The sequence below is a fragment of the Canis lupus genome, chromosome 25 (genome assembly GCF_011100685.1).
Source record: "Canis lupus familiaris isolate Mischka breed German Shepherd chromosome 25, alternate assembly UU_Cfam_GSD_1.0, whole genome shotgun sequence".
In the NCBI taxonomy this organism is placed as follows: domain Eukaryota; kingdom Metazoa; phylum Chordata; class Mammalia; order Carnivora; family Canidae; genus Canis; species Canis lupus.
The window spans coordinates 24,647,403-24,667,667 of NC_049246.1; the positions used below are offsets into that span (position 1 = coordinate 24,647,403).

A 20,265-nucleotide genomic window follows, 5' to 3' on the forward strand; every position below is an offset into this window, starting at 1 on the left:
ATATGAATTACTTTCAGAGTTCTTGTAATCTGTGTTTGTCTCACATTTGGGCCCCCGAGGTTCCTCTAGGATGAAAGCCTAAATGCCTAGTGCAGTGTTTAGTATATAATATGCACTTAAAATACAAAGTTGGGGGTGGGGAGGATAGAGGTCCCACTGAACCCATTAGGAGCATTGTCAAAGAAGATTTAGGAATTAATGATCAGACTTCAAGATACAGGAATTAAGATTCTGGAAAGCTGGTAGAAGAAGCCTTCAAGGAGTACTTCAGATAGACAAGAAACTCATGCAAAAATAAGAATGAAGCAGATGTCTGAGCTTTGTCCTAGGATACTGATGGAGTTGAAGGCAGAGTGCGCTACACTTTTAGGTAAGTGCTTTTAGATTCTACTCAATTATCCTCCAACTCATCCTTGGGAAAGCTTATAGCAAGTTCTGTGAGGGGGAAAAAATCAGGAAGCTAAAAAAATAAGATCATTCTTCCAGGAACCTTGAAGAATTACTTATACCATAATCAGAGAGGGAGAACTCACTTGTGAAGCACTTGAGAACTTTAATAACAAACCATAAGGGCAGGAGAAAGCCCATGATCTACCCTAGTTACATACTTTAACAACAGGGCTGGCCTTGAGGGATTAGAGGGCATTCTCAACCACAGTCCCTACACTTGGGCTTGACAGGGAGATAGTGTCACTCACCAAGAGGGTCTGGCCTGGTTGTTTGGTAATGTTAGCAATTGGTCATGGGCAATAAGTGGTGAATGAAGAGAAGTTCCATGGGCAGCAAGATAAAGGAATTAATTACCTCCACAGAAAATGTGTGAGTCACTAGGATTGTATCTGGGAATGGAATGGCCTTTGGGGGCAGAGTTCAATGGTGTTTCTAGTTTCATACCTGAAAATTGGCTATATTACTATCATAGTAGATTTATTAACACTGCAACTTACACAAATTTACCCACACTACAATATAGACACATAGAAAAATAATGTAATTTATTTTGTCTGTAACTAGTTTATGAGAATAAGAGTCTTTAATGAGAATTGAGATACAGAGAAAAGTAATTTTTTTCCTGTTTCCTTCTCAAATTTCTGGAGAAAGATTGCCCTTTAGACTGCACTGAGCCACTCAGAAATATAACCACATCAAAATAGACTTGGTGGTTCCCTATAGTCAAGTAGAGGGAAGCCTGGATGTTCAGCTTCCTTAGAGTGCTCTAGGTTCTATGTAAGAAATGGCCTGGATGGCAGTCACAAGTTTCTACAGGCTCCCAGGTGGATGATTTGCCAATCAACAGGTTTGTCCTTGAGCCTGCTTTAAGAGTAGGTGACATGATTCCACAGAAGAAGTCAGGAGCTGAAGAAGTCAGTAGTGGAGCACCTAGTAGAGAGCTAAAAGGGGACCTTTTAATATGCTGCTTGGATTTTCTTGGCCATACCCTTCTTGTCACGGAAAGAACTAGCTACTGTCATGTTGTCACCATACCTGTATCTTAGATCTCATTAGAAAAGAGAGATTATCCTTCGGTGTCATTCAGCAACATTTCAACAATTTTATTATGATGATATGTAATGAACATAAATGTTATCTGTGAGAAGCCCCCCAATAAGCTATCTGTTCAGTAATTAAAATTTGGTAATAAAAGAATTGCATTGCACTGGTGCCATAACACGTTTTTTTTTCTTTATCTTCTCTGCATCTACAAGAAGTCTCAGTCTACCTGTAACATAAGCATTTGCATTATGAAAGTTGCTTTTTAAATATGAATCAAGGTGTGAAGAGCAAGAATATGATGTGAACTCTTTCATCTAATTTTAATAAAAATCTTGAGGGATAAGCTCTGCTCAAATGTTAAAGTCAATTTTTATCATCATATCTGATTAAAAGGGGGACGGCATCTTTAGGGACAACATGGTGATATAATGGTGTTTTTGAATTTAAAATCTCATAGCATAGTAATTCTCATCACTCTGTGTCTCAAAATATGTATAGTATTACATGTGATGACATAAGTAGCATGTGGTCATCAGCAGAGCAAGGAATAATGGGAACTTGGCCCTGGCCCTGGTTACCAAAAGTTAAGGTATATAAGACAAATGAGGAAGAGCCTATCTCTCCCAAACTTTTTAGATAACTATTGTAAAATCTAGTTAACTGAAAAATATGAAAACAGGAGATACAGGTTTTAGAGAGAAGACTGGTGTGTTCAAAATGAGAACATTATATTTTTGATTTATTCTAAGAAGTAACTTTTGAGAAGTCAGAGAAAAGAAATGAAAAAGGATATTTAATTTTTGAAAACTTTTTTCTGTCATATTTGAGACCATGGGTATTTTCTACCAAAAGAAAAGGCAAAATTAGTAAAAGTCACTCTGCTAAAGAGTGTGATTCCCCTACATCATAGCATCTGTATTTTGAGCTCTTTTTCATATGCAGTTCATAAAATAATTAATAACCTAGAACTATAAGATTGTGAACTCTGGCAACAGAAAAGCCCGACAATAAATTTTTGAACATTTCTCTATTATTTACATAATGTTTTCCTATCTATCCAGTCCCCTGTTGGCTTAAATTAGGTGAGAGAGGATATTTGATTGTTAGATTTCTGCCCTAAGGTTAATGAGTAATGTTTGTGATCTGAAACAGGTATATTACATTGATTGTGTCAGGAATGACTCCTGCTGTGCAAAAAAAAGGTGTCAAAATGCCAATAACCAAGTGTGTGGTGAGAGTCATTGGGACTATATCTCGCCACTTGGTGGGCAGACCATAAACTCTTAATAAGTGGCACTTGGGCTGGGAAAGCCTCATAATTTGTCCACACATGTCTTTTCTTCTGTACTACCACACCCCATCAATTCACAACCCACAGCTTTAAATATTTTCACAAGCAAACCTCAAGGCACGTCTAACTCCACTATAACTAGGTTGTAGAGAGGCATCTCCTTTGCTTTCAAAAGTCTATCTTAGACCTCCAGGTGTCTCATCCATTTTCATCTTTTTGTAAAAAAATAAATTATACATATGAATGTATATCTCTAAAATGACATGCTTTTTAGATCATCTAAATCATGAAGTCATATTTAAACCTTCTGATTGCCACAGCATAAACCTCTGAATCATGATGGCCTTCTAATCAGTTCATAGAATTTCTAATACAGCTATCCGGTTAGCAGCTAGAAAGACTAACTCATTTGTCAAGTACTTAGTGGATTTTAAATTTTGTGATTTTTTTTCCAAATTAATATTTATGATTATTTATAAGAATATCTCTCACATGGGTGCCTGGGTGTCTCAGTTGGTTAAAAGTCTGACTTTTGATTTCAGCTCAGGTCATGATCTCAGAGTTTTGAGATCTAGTTTCCATGGAAACTTGGAACCAAGTCAGGTTCCATGCTCTGCTTAAGATTCTATCTCTGCCCCTCCCCCTGCCTCTCTCTCTCTCTCTCTCATTCTTATTCCCTTTCTAAGAAACAAGATAAAATGCAAAAGAGAGCTTTAAAAGAAGAGTATTTCTTTCTCTTATTCAATATTCATTGAGTGCTTAGAATTCTAGGGTTGGAGGTATTAGTGAAGAGAACGTATTTGGAAAATTTGTTTTTGCTTAATTCATAGATCTTGGCTAGTTTTATATGTGGACTACTTCCAAATCACTAAAACTCAGTGCAATAAAGAGCATTTATAGTTAGACACTGATTTTTGTGTAAGAGGACAGCCATAGCAATTCATGGCATTATTCTTCTCATAAAATTATTTTTTATTTAAATTCCAACTAGACAAACTGATATTTACCGAAGGGAAGTGGGCAGAGGTGGGTTAAATAGGTGATGGGTATTAAGGAGGGCACTTGTTGTGATGAGCACTGGATGTTGAATGTAAGTGTTGAATCACTAAATTCTACACCTGAAACTAATATTATACGGCCTGTCATTGCATTATTCTTATGTAGTAGTTGTGCATAGTGTTTCTCTACTCAGAAGTCAAAGGGAATTATCCTTCCTCCTTTTCTTTCAGTCTATCATCTGCCATTCAAATAATTAATCTGCCCACCATGTCTTGGATAACTATGATTCAGCACATCTGTGATCCATATCTGGGACAATAGTAGGGGAAAAAATCATGACAGATCCTGGTAAACTCCCAGTGTTCTACTTTTTCTGTCTCTGGCTTCCTTTTTACTTCTCTCAATGCTGTCATTAGCTTTACTTTTAATTCCTGGGGAGAAAAATAAAAGAGACGGAAAAAGGCCACATATGTGTTGTGGCATGTAGTACTTGCATCTTGAGATGGAGCTTTTTCCAGTCGCCCCATTTGGCTCATGTTATAAACGGCTCCTACTGGTAGCAGAATACAGTCATGGAATGTGTTAGGTTTCCATGTTGGAGGCTCTGCAGTCCTATCAATATTCCTCATTTTTGGAATTATGTCTGCCTTATAATACATGAAAGAGTTGTATTAGAGTTTAGAAGAGACTTATACTCAAGTCTTCTCTCTCTATGACTGAAGAACTTCGTGTACTTTCAAATTCAGAAGCTTTGATGACTGTTCCTTTGTTGATAATGTTCTTTCCCCGGAAGGGTGATAGTATATCTTGGATCTAAATTCTCACACATATTGTACAAAAGATTTTGGATCATATTTCTCCCCTCTCCTTTCAGAGCCTTTCTTTGCTGTTGGTTATGTGGGATGCCAAGGGAGTTGTTAATCTTTTCATGTAGATCTATGGGAAATGTGGTTTCTTTAAAAACAACTATTTTGTAAGAAATCTCGTTTTACTTTCTTACAGAAAATTTAAATAGTTCAATCTTCAAATGATAATTATTCATCTTTGTAGAAAAAAGTTTAATTTTTCTTTAAAACAAAATCACATACAATATAAGTTAATGCACTATTAATTAGAGAAATACACTCTAAATTAATGACATTACTATTATCTCTTTACATAGTTTTGGTAAAACATATTAGAAATAAAACAACTTCAAGCTAGGTCATGAAATTACCTAAAAAACTAGAAGAAAGCATAGGGAAAGCATAATGCTCTTGTTATGGTGTGTGTGACTTAGAATCCAATAACATCACTTACTAAAGCTTCATAATCAGAGAGGTGTGTATTATGAGTGAATATGTTATTTTGGGCTTTCTAGAGCTAAATCAAATAGATTTAGTAGCTTTACTAGCTTTTTCACATAAATATAAATCTAATATAAATATGTATAAAATATTCTCTCAGATGATGTTCATGGAAGTAATTGCCATAGTCTGCTTTATTTCCTACTTCTGGTTTTAAGTTTTCAGTTTTCACTTTGACTACAATTTCAAATTAACTATCTTAGTCAAAATGAAATCCCATATCAACTGAAATCTGTGAATTCACAACATAGGAAATTTAGATACTAATGTAGTAAAAATGGGTGACATCATTTTTTTAATTGTGGCACATCATTTATTTCCCCATTACAGTTTCTGTCTCTTAAAGGAATGATGACTCAAAGTGTGGTTTAGTTAACTAAAACAGATTACTGAGTTAGCATAAACTCAATCAGTGGGAAATCTGGCAGCCAGCACAGTTATTTATGATGTGCCAGATGCAAAATCATGTTTCTACTTTGAAGTTTTGCTAACAAGGCACATTGAAAATTCCAGAAAGGAAGAAAAAAGAATCTTTTCTAAAGTATTTGGACATGCACATAGCTTTACAATTGTATTTATGAAAAGGTTTCATGGTTTAATGTATATGTTTATACAGGATTGCTTGGCAAGCAATTTATAAAATTAAACAATTATATATTTCAACTAAAATACAAAGCAACTGAGAAAAGGCAATCATTGCATTGTAGGAAACAGATTTTTAAATATTTAGAGCATATCAAAATGAATAGATTCTTATCTAACTTTTTTGACTTATCTATAGGTATCTTAAAATTGTCTTCCCTTTATTTTTTACACTTTGTGCTTATTCAGACTATTCTTTTATCACTGAATTATGGAAATATTTCTATAACACTACCACATTAATGAGACAACTAAATTTCTGTGTGAAAGTCAATTGTGAAAGTAAATTATTTTTATCTAATAATAATGTAAAAAAATAGAAAATATAAGTTCATGTTACCTTTGAGTGCACTTAAAGTAGGAGATAAACATTGTTAACATGTCTTTGTAGTCATAAAAATATTTTGTCATACTGCATTGTTCTGTTCAGATGGTATCTGTGCCTAAGTTTCATTATTATATTGTTAACATTTATTTTCAATGGAACAGAAACTGATTTTAACTGTTACAACTGGGTATTTAAACTTCTAAATTAGAAATACTATACAGGTACTCTAGCTGGGTATAAAAGAATTAGAAAAGAAAAACTATACATTCAATTCAACAAGTACTTATTAAGTCTCTATCATGCACCAAAAACTAATTTAAATGTAGAATGCAAAAAAAAAAAAAAGAGGAAAGAGAAAGAAAGAAAGAAAGAAAGAAAGAAAGAAAGAAAGAAAGAAAGAAAGAAAGAAAGAAAAAAGGCAGTGGTACCTGTTGTCAAAGACCTTCCAATTTGTTAAATAGATAATGTATGCTTCCATGAATAATGTTTATTTATGAGAATTCAATGTTGAAGGTAGCTGAGAGGATGGTGTATTGAAAATTTAGAAAAGAGAATTAATATTTCTGTACCGTTTGGGAAAGTCTCCATGGTCAAGGAGGGGTTTAACCTGGACAGAGTAAGAACATTTCAGTTAATAGAATGAGTAAAGATACAATGACCAGACTAAGAAGAACCTGTTTGGTAAGTTGATGTGAAGAGCTCCTTGCTTGAATAAGAAAAAAGTCTAGGGAAATAATGGGAAATAGACATAAAAAGGAAATCAAGTTCTGATCAGATTTGGAGGACTTTAAATAATTTTATAATATGATAATTTCTATATCCTAGATCTGGGTAGTTGGCTTCTGTCCCATAAGCCTTAGGAGTCACAAAACAAAACAAAACAAAACAAAACAAAACAACAGAGGAATGCAGTGTTGTGAGAAGTGTTATCCAAGAGTAACATTTAAGATATATTAGTGGGAAAGATAATAGAAGCAGGAAGACGAACTTAATGCAAACATGCAGTTATTACTAGGACATAAAGAATAAATAGTAGAAGCAGTGAATAAAAAGATAGGCATTAAAGACATGTTCAAGGAATATTTATCCTCCAATTTAGTAAAAAGATTTTCTTCTAGTCCTCATCTAATACATTTTTGTTTTCTGCAGTTGTCATAGATTAAGGATGATTGCACATTTTCTTTCTCCACTTCTCATTGAGAAGCAGAGTTAAATCCCCTCCCCTTTATTTGGGCTAAGCTTGATAAGACTTGCTTCAAAAAATAGAGTGCAACACAAGTGAGACTTCTGGGACCATAGGTCATAAAGGACTTATAGCTTCTGCCCAGGCCTCTTGGAACATTTGCTCTAGGAGCCTGGCTACTGTAGGAGTGGCCAACATGGAGAGAAGCCAAGGTCCCAGACAATAGCCCCAACCGAGCTTGTGACCATCAGCTAGAACCAGTTGACTAGCCATTAAAGTGAACAGTTTGGAAGTCGATTCTCCAGCCCTATTGAGCTGTACCAGTCTCATAAGGAACAAAGATGAGCTACACATGAAATTGTAAACAGAATAAAACTGTTTTAAGTGCCCAAGTTTTCTTTTTTTCTTATTTATTATTTATGATAATCACACAGAGAGAAAGAGAGGCAGAGACACAGGCAGAAGGAGAAGCAGGCTCCATGCACCGGGAGCCTGACGTGGGATTCGATCCCGGGTCTCCAGGATCTCACCCTGGGCCAAAGGCAGGCGCCAAACCGCTGCGCCACCCGGGGATCCCTAAGTGCCCAAGTTTGAATGTAATTTGTTATAAAGTAACAGATAATCATCAGGATAGAAGCAAATAAAAGTATTTGAAGTCAACATAGAATCAATCAATGAAGATCATATTATAGGTGATATTTTGTTTCCAGTTATTATTCTTATAGAAATATTAAATACTTACTGGATAAGGGATTCAGATGGAATACATATAATGAGAAAAGTCCTCACTGTCTTATTAAGGCCTTGAGGGAAGGAGAGTCTTTTAACATAAGATTCCATAAACATAAAATAAAATCATGTATATTAAAAAAATCATATTAATAAAATCATATATTGATGACACTGAAATACATGAGTGTCTTTTCTTCTTCCTTTTATCACTAAAATTGATTAAAAGATTATAATTTGTGTACTCTCTATTGATACTATTTAAGAAGCAGGAAGCAGGAAGAAGCAGGAAGCAGGATGAAGCAGGAAGCAGGAAGAAGCATGCTGTATTGATAATACAGCATGAGATATTTACATTTTGAATTTGTTCAATTTACTTGGTGATATCAAACCATTTTGAAACTTTCATTTTAAAAACTTGCTCATAAGTAGTTGCCGTGTTAGAAACATAAATTAATTACTAAATCGGTAAGTTTAAGTTTTTCCAGAAACTTCTTATAGATTATTAGCTTATGTAAAGTAAAAAGACTTTATTTTATACTTTCATCATATGCCTGATAATTGGGCAGATGAATTCTATTCTCTCAATGTAGAAACAAGACAAGGGGTAGCACTTTTTGGAGAAATCAACTATTATTTTAATGGACATTTCATGGGGAATTCATAAACATTTAGGGGAACTCCTAAGGTACTTGTTTATTATTATTTATTTTGTTTATTTTCATAGAAAGTAAAAATAGGGGAATATTTGTGCAGGAAAATGCTGAAAAGGCAAACCAATACTTTTTCTTTTATATGATTCAAATACTAATTAGTAAAGAGGCAAAAAGAATTAAAAGTTTTAACTCCAAGAAATGCTACAAAACATAAAAGTCAAATATAAACACGTTTTCCAGCATTAAGTCAAGGAGAGGAGAAATAAAATGAATACACTAATCTCTTTAAGTCATTGGAAAAGAAGGAGGAAAACATAAACTTTCAGAGTTAATAAGCACATTTAAACAAATTATTCTGTAGTCGGGTATTCATTAACATCACAAAGCTCCTACGTGTGGCTGTTTAGATGGTTTGAAAAATACAACAGGGGGCTGTTTTAACAGAAACCTAGAACAAAATTGACTTTAGGACTGTGTGGTGGGCGGAAGTTAGAAGGTCATCAAGGTGACTGTTGATGAAGTCTGTAGGTCCTCAAAGAGAATGTTAGGGCTTCAAGCAGACTATTGTGAGGGTGTATAAAAAAAGTAAGAAAAACATAACTCAAAGTTGGGGAAAAGTAAGCCTAGTTTTGTATGTAGCAGGAGAAAGTTTGGCAACACTACTACCTGTGGTAACTTGAACAATAGAAAATGAATTTGTAATCTGTCTAAGAAATGTCCAAGCAGTGTGTTGAAGGTACCATCCAGCCTCTTTGCCTGTGATAAAATGTGAGGGGAAAAAGATAAGCAAGACAAAAGGCTGTTTCTAAAATCAGAGGAGGAAAAACTGGTCTCATAATGAAACTATTACCCCATGTGGAATGGTTTCACACTGAGCTATACTCCCATAAGCCTTATTTTGAACATATTTATCCAGGAAGTTAAATACCACAGGCATCCACAAAGAGAATTGTTCTAAAAGATTTTCAAATAGTAACCATATTTCCAGGTGCCCTATCATAATGTATGATGGTGTATGTCTGTGAGGAAAGTCCATGAGTCAGTGAATAATCAGTCAGAGGAGCCATGTGCCCAAACAAGATGTGAGTAAAATGGAATGTCTCTCTGGAAGATCACAAGGGCATTAGGAACTCAAGCTGGTCATAGAGAAGTGGGGATAGTTCTAGGTTCTTTACATGTGTTGTCATCTCCAATTGCTTTAAGTAGTATACTGAAGGAAATGTATATTTGTAATAATTCTGATATTTTTCCTTTTCAATAGTTGGCATCCTTTTAAAAATATTTTATTTAAATTCAATTAGCCAAAGTATAGTATAACACCCAGTGCTCATCCCATCTAGTTCAGTAGTTGGCATCTTTATTTTTTTTTTTTAAGATTTATTTATTTACTCATGAGAGACACACAGAGAGAGGCAGAGACACAGGCAGAGGGAGAAGCAGGCTCCCTGCAGAGAGCCCAATGCAGCTCTTGATCCCGGATCCTGGGATCATGCCCTGAGACCAAGGCAGATGCCCAACCACTGAGCGACTCAGGCATTCCAGTAGCTGGCATCTTTAGAAAATAAAATATTTAAACTTTAGAAATGCCATTTATCACAACACAAATATTTCAGGTAATCAATATTAAACCAAATTTACCCCTAACATTTGCTACCATTACTTTGCATTCTGACCACATGTTTAATTGCTAAATAAAACAAGAAGGAAAAGATAGCCCACATATACTGAATTTGAAATGCTCATGCAGCTTGTTTCTACAAGCAGCAAAAGTTAGGGAGGGTGCTTCCTGTGATGTAGGAATGAAAGCAGTGACTCAAAAGTGGAGCCTTTTAAAACCTGGATGCTGCTGTTTTGTTCCCATGTCCAAGCCAATTATAAAGATACCCCTGCTCCTGCCCCCAATCCTATGCCATGGAACTGAGTCGGGAGAAGAAAGCCAATCCTGAGTGTGTTACACAGCTACATGTCCAAGTAGAGATTTCTAGGAGCCAAAAGCTAGCCATATTTCATGTGCAAAATGATTCTGTTGCCTGGAACTCTTCTATGTAGCAATGGTGAAATGATAAATAAAATTTAACCTGAATATCTGATTTGGTCAGAATATACCAAGTGATAGTCACTGAGGAAAACAAATTGTAAGTAAGCCTTAATATATAGATAGATGATAGATAGATAATTGATAGATAGATAGATAGATAGATAAGCCTGTGTGTAGCTTACAGATAAGCTTTGCACAATTCTAACATGACTCAGTATACAATGAATATAATATTAAAAATATAATATAAAAATATAAATATGACACAAGAGCATAGAAAAGTAAACAATTTAATGTGGGAGTGTGTTATTTAGAGTATTAGGGAAATTTGAGAGGAGTTGAGGTGGTTTTAAAAAGCTGGTAGTATTTTTAGGAAGAAAAGTAGGGAATAGATACTTCAGGCTGTATAACAGCATAAGCAAAGAAATGGAGCCATGAAAATACATGAAAGATTCGAAGAATTATGAGCAATCTGATATGGCTACAGTAAGAGGTGACTGCTACCTTTGGAGGCAATTGGTAAAGACCCTAAATGCTATGCAAATGAGTTTGGACTTGTACCTCATAGGCAATGAAAAATCATAGAAGTATTTCAAGCAAGAATATGGCATAATCAGATCTATGTTTGAGAAAAACAAACTACATCCTCCAATATGGTGGTAACAAGCCACATCTGGCTATTCAAATTTAAATTTAAATTAATTGAGGTTAAACAAAATTAAAAATTCAGTTCCTGAGATGCAGTAGTCACATTTCAAGTGCTCAGACACATAGGGACAAGGCACACAGAGAACATTTCCATTGTTATGGAAAGTTCTGTTGGACAGTGCTGGTATAGAAAATAGACCACTAACATCAAGCATCAAAGGAAGGAAAATGACTTAAAGGGCTATTTTCAAAGTCACTCAAAAAGATAATGGAGGCCTGATGTAAGATGAGTGGCAGTGGGAATACAAATTGAAAGGATAGAGGCAAAAATCAAGATAAGCCATGGGTACTGGAGTGGCTCAGTCAGGTAAGTGACCAGCTCTTGATTTTAGCTCAGGTCATGATCTTAGGGTCCTGGGATTGAGCCCTCCATCAGGCTGCTTGATCAGCAAGGAGTCAGCTTAAGGATTCTCTCTCTTTCTCTCCCTCTGTTCCTCTCGCTGCTTGCATGCTTGCTCTCTATAAAATAAATAAATAAATCTTAAAAAAAAAAAAAGAGGGCACCTGGGTGGCTCAGTGGTTGAGTATCTGCCTTTGGCTCAGGTGGTGATCCCGGGATCCTGGGATCAAGTCCCTCATCAGGCTCCCCATAGGAAGCCTACGTTTCCCTCTACCTGTGTCTCTGCCTCTCTCTCTCTGTGTCTCTCGTGAATAAATAATAAAATCTTAAAAAGAAAAAAGATACATGGTAAGGGTGATTGGAAGCTAATTGTGAAATTGAACTCATATGCCCACCCTTCTGAAAGGAACTACTTAAGAAACAGATACAAGTTTCAGTATCAAAATACTAGCCAACTTACTAGAATAGTAGATTGGAGAATGTGACTTAAATAAGAGGCCAGGTTTCTTAATACTTTTGCCTTAAGTCTAGATTTTGGAGTCTCCATGGAAGAAAGCCTTTGTCACACAGGGAAGTGTGCTAACCAACCTCCTTAGTGCTCCCCAATGATTCTTAGCTTCTGGTAATGGATAGTTGTTCAGTCTCTTTTACTTTAAATAGAGCTGACTTGTGTAACCAATAAAGCATTATGGAAATGACAGGGTAACTTCTAACTTGACATAATGGACATTGAAGCATCCACTTCCCTCTCTATTGGATTTTACCATTCTGGAAACCAGCCATACAGCAAGGATACTTAAATAGCTCTATGGAAAAGCCCACAGGAAGAAGAACTGTGGTCTCTACCAACAACTAATACTTGCCGGTAAGTGTAAGCAACCTTGGAAACAGATGCCTCAGCCCCAGTCAAGCCTTTAGATACTGCAATCCTAGCTGACACCTTAGCTGCAGCCTCATGAGAAACCTAAAACAGGACATTAGTCAGACACCTAGTTAATCTGTCCTTGGAATTCTGACCTAATAGAAACTGTATAATATGATAAATGTTTATTGTTTTAAATTGCTAGGTTTGGAGGTCATTTTCTTTTTTTAAAAAATATTTTATTTATTAATGAAAGACACACATGGCAGAGACATAGGCAGAGGGAGAAGCAGGCTCCATGCAGGAAGACCCACGTGGGACTCGATCCGGGACTCCAGGATCACACCCTGAGCCAAAGGAAGATGCCAACCAGGCATCCCAAGGAGGTAATTTCCATGCACCAATAAATGTAGGGAGTTATTCTTTATGAAGTTGATCCTTCATTCAAGTATGTTAAAGAAATAAGACACACATGTATATGACTCTTGAACATATTCATTCTGCACAGTCAAGACATGAGCAGATGAAAACCAGTCTTACTACCCATACCTCTTCTCATAAAGGCCTTAGGGGAGGAATTTTGCAAATATTATTCTGAAAGAAATCCCATATGGGAGAACAAGACCAGCTTCCCAAACACCAGTGACTGATTGTAGAACATAAAGTAGAAGAACGAGGCTAAAATCACTTTGGACACAGCCTACACTTAGACAAAGATAGGCTTTGCAAAAGAATTTCAATAGCTTCTACTTTTTCATTTTCAAGGAAAAAATGTGGGAGAGGTATGGCAGACAATTTAGGAGTTCCACAAGCTGACTCTACTTTCCACATTCTGATTGTGTTTGGTTACTAGTATTTTATATTTCTACCCATAGTGTCTGCTATGGATATACTATCTTCATTAAGTAATTTAAAACATTCTAACTTATTTGTTCTAAATCTTTGAAAAGCACTGTTATAACTTTGCTTCCTTTCACCATAATGGCTACTTATTTTCTTTTTTAAAAGGAATTTCCTTTTTTTAAGATTTTATTTGTTTATTCATAAAAGACACAGATCGAGGCAGAGACACAGGCAGAGGGAGAAGTGGACTCCCTGTGCGGAGCCCAATGTGGGACTCAATCCCAGGACCCCAGGATCATGCCTTGAGCCAAAGACAGATGCTCAATCACTGAGCACCCAGGTGCCCCAAGAGCTACTTATTTTAATAAGTTTTTTATTGTGATCATATAAACTTAATGCCAAAAGCAAATTATAAGTCGATATATATTATTAGAATATAAGTAATAACAAAATTCATGTATCAAGTGGAGTACTGTAAACCAAAGACTTTGATAGTCACCATTCATTAAGCACCTATATTAGATGTTTTACCTCAAAGTAGCATCATTGAGTTGTCTGAAAGAAAATGTAATTTTGTTTTTATGCTTCAATGATAATCTAAAATATTACTATATGGATTGTGTATATGACCATGTTATAACCATGTATGGCCACTCAAGTTCAGTTCTCATGTTTGTCCATGTGTTTACAATCCCATTTGTAATTACAGAAATTTTATTTATTTAATAATTGTAATCCTAGAGTATATAGCAAAATTAACAAATCAAACCTAACAAACAAAACCCCTATATTATGGCTATAGGTGACATATCTGGGGTATGAATGGACATATTGGGCAGATTCTGTTTGCCCAATTTACAACCATTATTGGAAGTAAGTATAATGGTAAGTGAAGAGTAAAAAATATTTCTGTCTGGAATCCAGAAATAATTGGTTTAAATATCCACTTAATGTTGATTTCAATTGCACTCAATTTCAAGTAAACAATATACTTTTACAGAATTACCAAGAAGTACCTTTTTAATTTGGAGTCTGAATATTTCATTTTGTGGTTGTTTTTGTAAGTGACAGATAGAATAACTATCATTTTATACATGGAATAATATGCCTATAGAAGTGGCCTTTTTTTGAGGTAATGGTAATAGTATGCTCAAAACGACAGGAAAACATAAGGAAACACAACTTGTTTATTTATCAAACCATATGTAAGTTATTTGCTATACATAAGTTTTCAGGATTAGCAAATTTTTTAATTTAGTAATTCTACTTTTTACCTAATATTTTAAACTTTCTAATTCTTTTTTACTTAAAACTCACATCCTAGTGGGCTCAATTCTCTAAGCACAGGTTTTAAAAGCATGAGAAATTGGCATATATTATGTAATATGTTTGTTAATGGCATAATATGTCACTTCAGTCTTTTGTTTCTCCTCACACCTACACCAGTAGTAAAAGATGCAATAGAGTAATCAGCAAATATACGACTTTGTATCAACTAAAAGCACTTTACAGAAGAGGAGAGACTCCAAGGCAACAGATTTCCTACAGCAGTACTTTCCTAAGTGTACTAAGGTAATTAGCCTCAATAGGAGATAATTTTGGTTCACAGGGGTTGCTGTTGTTTTAAGTCTTTCTGGGAAATTTGGATTTTCCATTGATAGCAGTTTTAACATGTCACACTGGAGCCAGAGTGAATTAAAGTGAAGAGCTACACAGTCTAAACAAACATTCCTTCCCATTATCAGAAGCCTGACAACATAATAGCATAAACTATAGTCATGTGGTCACATTCACAAGTAATACAAGAACAATTAAAAATCAAAGAAATGCTACATTTCCTAAACCAGACTTGAGCTGAGGTGAGCATGTTTAAAATTACCACGTTCTTCCCCTCCCCCATAAGTTTTATAGTAAGTTTTAAATTGAAAAAAAATATACGGCAATGTTTACTGGAGTCATTCACATGATTAGTCTACCTCAATGTTTTGTGAGATTAAGACAGACCATGGTGATATGACAGTATAATTTCAGGTGTTTATGTCTTGAAAATACTTTTGATTTGGCATTCTTAATGTTTCTAAAAATATTTTTTTATTTTAGCAAAAGCGCACAATTATGCAAACTAATTTAGAGCTGTACTTCCATTACATTTTACATTTTCCCCAAGGATGTTAATAAAATTTGGTTTTATTTACTATGAAGACCCCTTAAGGGTAATGTAATTTACATGTTAAAGATGAAATATTTTTCCATGTAATTTTCCTTGTTTTTATAAATAAGAGATTAAAAAATAACTCCTAAAATTATACTTTAGTTGTCTCCAAAATGAAAATATTTTGTCAATAATTTTGGTATTCTAATATTACTTTACTACTTTTAGATGAGCATTATACAGATAATACAAATTTGCCAAAACACTTTGGTTACAGAATCTGTTATAAAACAGAAGCAGATTTTTCATTGTTGCTTTAAGGGAGGTTATATTCATAGTATTAAAAAAAATCCTTCGGACTCTGCATGTATGTGTATGATGGAAGATGAACTCACCTGCATGCACTTGGAGCTTAGTGACCACACATCCTGCACTTTCCAAGACCTCATTTTCAAGTACTCCATTTCCCTAAGTATATCCAGATTTGACCAACCTAATTATTTTTATTCAGAAAAAGAAACAAATCAATCATGATGATATTAAAACATCTTCAAACAAGGCTTTGTTGTTTCTTCTGTAGCAATTCTCTAAGTAGTGGTTTGGCAAACAACTCACTTTATACTCAACTTGCCTTGGAAAAACAACTGAATAGTGGTCTGAATTCAGGGATTGGGGGTCAAGTGATAAGTGAGCAGGAAATATCAAGATGCACCAAAATGAATGATGGTATTCAAATAAGTTGAATTCAATTCAACTTATTTTTTAAATGTCCACTGTTTACTAAAAATTGTGCTAGGTACTATAGGGGATACTATGATTAGAAATATCCAGCTCTATCCTCAGTGAACATACAAGCAGGAGGGAGGTAAACTATATAAGACACATTGTGAAATGTGAAAAGAGAAGAAAAAGTGCTGACAAAAAAAATACAAGTTCTGGTTAATATCCTCAGTTCAATGATTCCCAAGCCAGCCCATAAGTGAGAAGCACCTAGATCTACACTAGCACTTTCCTTGACTCATGGAATGAGAATTTTTTGGGGTGGTGGGGCGTGGGCAGGGCTAGATACTAGAAATGTATTTTTAAAAATTTCTCTAAGAATCTTGAAGCACATTCGTATTTAGAAACATTAATCTCCACTATCCAGGTACAGGAAAATTATGGAATTTTATGTAAGGATCTTCAGCCCTCCTAATTATTTTGTGTTTGGAGCTCATTCACAAGGAACTAACTCTTTCAAACTGACTTCCATTTGCAAAATTCAAAACATCTCCTATGTAGTCCTATCCATCTCCAATCTCTTCATTTACTCAGATAACCTCTTATGATTTCATACAAAATTTGTTGACATATGCTTTCATTTTTTAAATGAATTCTTAATGATTTGTTCACCATGTTATTTTGAATAGACTATGATTTAAGGTCATGGTGAAAATTCGTTATTATACTTATATACACACACATTCATATACAAGCCTACATATGTATACTAAGATCATAAATATATACACATTTATACATTTTGTCACATCATCACAGTCTTGTATTTTTCTGTGGTAGTAAGTAGTAAGTGGCTTATTGATAGAAAATTATGGAAAACATTACCAAATTACTCTTCACAAGCATGAAGTTTATTTTTTTTCCATTACAATATTTGTTAAAATGCAAAGTTAATTTTATTTTTTTAATTGCTCAGAATATAATATTTCTGCTAAACAGAAGAAACTTGCATAAGTATTAATAACACAAGGAAACAAAGAAAGTTCCCAGGAAAGTGCAAATATAAAAATTTTTTCATAATGCATACATTGGGCTAAAGTCCAATGCCAGTTCATGGAAAATGGCAATATTTCACATTTTAAAGTCATTAGACAAATAGGTATATAAGGATAATGAAATGTTTGTGACAGCACCACTGAGTTCAACCAGCTGGATTTGGAATGAGATAAGAGAAACTTTAACCAAAAGCTCCCTGTGGGAAATAATAAATTTCTTTCCTTCTTGGGATAAAAACAACAACATCGACAACAAAAGTTCCATGAAGCAGATGAATGGGGGAAGGGAAGAACAGAGTGAAATTCTGGCATTGTGTTCTTTCTGTTGAGAGCCATTGTACTAAAGCTATTAAAATCTTCCTGGCTAAAAGGACTCGAGTTTAATCATGCCATGCTTCCAGACCATGCAGATTTCTGATCCAAAACAATTTTGTTTCCAGCTAACCCATAACACAGTGAAAAATACCTCTGGGTCAAGGCACAAGAAAAAAACACCCAAGATGGAATGAGTAGCACATTCTCGAAAATTCCCCAGTGAAGGAAGATGTCAGTAGAAAGTTGGAACGTTAAAATAGTTGAAATGGTGCACCGAGTTAGCTTTCAGCTTCTGATAGCCATCCCTGGAGTAATGACATTAACAATGAAATAACAGTCTTAGGCTCATCTAATTTTATTTGAGTCGTTATTTTAGGTCTTAACCTAAATATTGTATACATAGGAAAAATATGTTATTTATGTATTTATTTATTCATAACCATCATGAGAAATTTTCCCAGAAAATAATGGCCAATTTAGGAAAGGAATTTGCAGATTTAATAATCATTCAACCAACAAGTATTTACTGAACATTGCTATGTCTAACCTCAAAACAAGGTTTAAAGTACGAGGGAGTCGGCCTAGATGGTGGTCTTGGACTTCGAGAGAATTCTGTTCAGTGAGAAAAGACAAAGAATATACCTGAAACAAGATTAATAGACATAAAAGGAGGTGATTCTAAAGTGGTTAGAAACATTTTCCTTAGTGTCCTTGTGTTGCCTCTTGACATCCAGCCTTCACTTTATTATTAATTGGGTGTGGTCAGTCGTAGAGAAGACAAAGATGGGAAACACGGCAAACAGCAACATCATCTCTTTGGATTAGACTGAAACTATTCAAAATTTTTATTTTTAAAAAACACCCCTTTATAATCAGTTATACAAAAGTAAGATCATCTGGTCAGTTAAAATCAGCTTGTACATAAAAAGAGAGAGGCAATATGCTATTTGTATACATTTGACAAATACTTGTATTTTAGGCTCACTACAATCATAAAGGAATTCTAACAGAATGATTCATATGAAGTGGGTTAAGTAATAAAATCACTACCATTAGAAATTGAATGAGTTTCTCTCTAGAAATTCCTAATGTGGGGAGTAATTTTTATCTGACACTCTGCCCATTAAATGACTTCTATTAAGCTGTGAACCCCTTGGAAAAAAAAAATCTTCTTAGTTTTGCACAATACTTTCTGCACTCAATTTAGTTTCTAAAAAGCATTAGTTAGGCTAATGAAACATTATTTTTTAAAGGTATGCTTAACAGACATCTTCAATGCACCATGCCCCAAATTATGTTTTTGATTTTGCCAAAACTGTCCTTCCTTCCCAAAGTTAGCTGCATCTCAGTAAATGGTAATTTCTTCCTACCTGAGCTCAGGTCTAAATCTTTGTAGTTATTCTGGATTCCTTTCATTCTCCCACATTTACATGTGATCCATCAGCAAATCCTATGAACTCCTATTAGGACAGAGGCTGAGAGCTGCCCTAATAAGAAGACCACAAAATAGAGGCTTAAGACCTCAGAAGTTAGTTCTTTGTTGGATAAAAGTTCAAGAAAGTAGCTATTCAGCCTTATGCCCCGGAAAGAGAGAACAGATGCAGGAGGACAGCCAGTATTCTCTGCCACAAGCGTATATTTGCAAATTATATTTGGTCTCCAGTTACTTATCATCTCCACTGCTAACCACCACTGCACTGCTGGAAGGCCCACCATCCATCACCTGCAACTATTGTTACTGCTTCTGCTCTGGTCTCTGTAAATCTACCCGCATCTCAGTCAATGATGGTGTTAAAATTCACATTGGACCAGGGCATTTTTCTGCTCTTAACCTCCCCAAAACTTCCCACCTCAGTCTGAGTAAGCACATGGGTTGGTTCTGCTATTTCTTGAGCTCAGCTCTTACTCATGCAGTGGACCACCTGGCTCCAAACACAGCCTGCATAGTTCCACTTCGGGGCATTTGTGCCCCTTCAGTCTAGTACTTTCTTCCTCCAGCTCTCCCCAAGACTCACCCCCCCACCTTTATCTTGCTTCCAATGACCCCATCTTGGCAACACCTTACCTGGCCACCCTGTTTAAAACTGCATCTCTTCTACCACCTGAACGCCTTAGCTTCTCTTCCTGTTTTATTTTCATCTTTAGCACCTTCTAACGTATTATGCATTTTACCTAGTGTTTATTCTCTTGGCTCCTCCTTCTCCTCCCCACCTCCAGAAGGTAAGCTCCAGGACAGTAGATGCTTCTGTCTGTTTTATTGTCTGTACCTTGTATAGCACCTAGACTATAGTAAATGCTCAATAAGTATTTTTGAGTGAACTATAGGGAAAAATAAATGTATAACCTCAGGCATCTGCCTTCCCATTTAAAACACCACCTTGTAAATACTTAACAGGATGTAAGAAATCAATCTCATAATAGTAATTAATGTTGCGAAGCCCAAAGACTAGGAATTGAATATTGAATGAGCTATGGAAGGAAGCAGAGACCTGAAATTGGGAGATTTTATGTTTATTGCTGTTCTGAGACTAACCTATTCGTGAAATTAAACAACTAATTTCCTC

General features: G+C 35.1%; 1 protein-coding gene and 1 long non-coding RNA gene across 2 annotated transcripts in view; one reads left to right on the forward strand and one right to left on the reverse strand.

Annotated features, from left to right (window-relative positions):
- The window catches only part of LOC119877537, a 410,753-nt gene that overhangs the window by 353,358 nt on the left and 37,130 nt on the right, over positions 1-20,265 (forward strand). The gene's annotated exons all lie outside the window — the stretch shown is intronic.
- On the reverse strand, positions 1,528-3,333 carry LOC111092410. The gene is made up of 2 exons (XR_005378587.1): positions 3,278-3,333; positions 1,528-1,720 (listed from the first exon to the last, which is right to left on the reverse strand). It is a non-coding gene; the product is annotated as an uncharacterized LOC111092410 (long non-coding RNA).